The 1,787-nt window shown below is 39.7% G+C and overlaps 1 protein-coding gene across 1 annotated transcript in view; it reads right to left on the reverse strand.

Moving 5' to 3' along the window:
- LOC101847491 (ufm1-specific protease 2) overlaps positions 1 to 1,787 on the reverse strand; it is a gene marked incomplete in the record, with an annotated part of 26,151 nt that overhangs the window by 21,673 nt on the left and 2,691 nt on the right.

Here is a 1,787-nt window from a genome sequence, read left to right on the forward strand (position 1 = left end):
CCCCCAAGTTGCCCTAGGTTAAAAAAAAAAAGTTCACGCAATACTTTTTTATTTCCTTTCTTTATCCAGGTAGAGTTTACAAGCACATAACTGTTGGCCATCCAATCCTTCAAGCCACACTACAAATGGTGTTAGTTATGCAGCAATTTTTATTTCTTCTAAATAGTTTTGGAACTTTAGGCAGCTACTATCTTAGAAGATTTATACTGTGAATGTAGAACCTAGAATTTTTATACTGAAAAGTTACTTGAACTAAAACTTTCAAACACACTGTCTTTCTAATAAAGCAAGGTTTACATATACTTTTTCAAAGGATTAAGTGAAACATTAATCTTCTTTTTGTACAATTTCTCCTTGATGTTTAAAATGTAACAATCACCACACAGTTAACTTCTTCAATGGCCGCAGAAATACTAGCATGGATACTTTGGAAACTAGCAGTCAAACCTACTCTTCAGTACTGAACATCGTCACTCTCTTCAGGTCTTCAACTATAAAAACAGCAAACCCCCTCCAACCTTCCAATGCCATGTGCCTCTTACCGCCTTTAGACTCTGTGGAAATTGTGAGAGGAATGTTTCCTTTCAGCCGCATCCTGATCGGCGGCTTCCCTCGGGGAGTGTCGGTGATCGTCGCCAGGGCAAAACTCTCTGGTGACACGAGGAAGACGGAAGAATCCATAGACGCCGCGTCCTCAGACGATTTCCCCGGGCGCCACAAACAGAGAACAGCTGCCTGAGACAGGCCCAGCCTCTCCTACAGACAGAGCAGAAACCGGTTTGACAAATTCAGCGCAATAATATCCACACAGCTGCCAACTTTTCAAGGCCAAAATAATTAGACTCTGCTCAAATGGCCGATCAAGATGGTGAGCATAAGACAAGTAACCCCCACTCGTCAGCCAAACCTTTCACACACATTTTTCAGCATTTAATTTACGTTCATGTTATTCAAAACAGACCTGCACCAATAATGTCTGAAATGTTTAGTAAAACTCCCATCAATTTACTTTCGGGCTTCATTCTCTTTATTATTTGCAAATCAAGTCTTGCTTCAGCATTGGCAAGTAAGTGAGGAGCAATATGAGAAAACAGGAAACTTGTTTTCTGAAACAAAAATGGGCACCCTTACTCTTGACTCTCAAAAAAGTACATATTTTTTCAGAACTGGTTGCAGTTAAGTATCTAGGCCCTCAGAAACCTTTAAGTCACAAAAGGTAGCCCAGCCTGGGTTGCTTTTAAATAAAGTTCTAAATATATATCATCCATATTCAACAGGACCAAGCCAAGCGTGTAGAGAGTGTAGAGAGCCTTAAAAACTCCCTGCACAACCAAAGTTCTAGAAAACCCTGCTAAAATTCAGATCAGGGCCATCTGCAGCATAGTCAAGCATAATAAAATGTCAAAGGAGCTATTGGTGTGGCCGAAGTATTTTTTTAAACTTATGGGTAAAGAATTCAAGATCAGACTGATACATGATGTCTTGAGTATAAAACTTTGTCCAACAATACAAGAGAGTATAACAGTTACTTTCACACACTAGTAAAAGTCCCGATTCTGTTGCTGGGTGCCGGAAAGATTAGCGACCCCGTTTGACCATTACAAAATGAGTAAAAATAAAATGAGACGTACGCATTTATCTTTAAACGGTTTTCAGTTTCAGTTTTAGTAGAGGTTTTACGGCGCTCGCAAGTGCATAAGGTCATATGAGCGCCAGAAGATTAGAGGTGTTACAAGAGAGTAACAAACATAAAAAAGAAGAAGGGGAGATAAGGACGATAGATGTTT

This window comes from Aplysia californica, unplaced genomic scaffold, assembly GCF_000002075.1.
Source record: "Aplysia californica isolate F4 #8 unplaced genomic scaffold, AplCal3.0 scaffold00156, whole genome shotgun sequence".
NCBI classification, from domain to species: Eukaryota; Metazoa; Mollusca; class Gastropoda; order Aplysiida; family Aplysiidae; genus Aplysia; species Aplysia californica.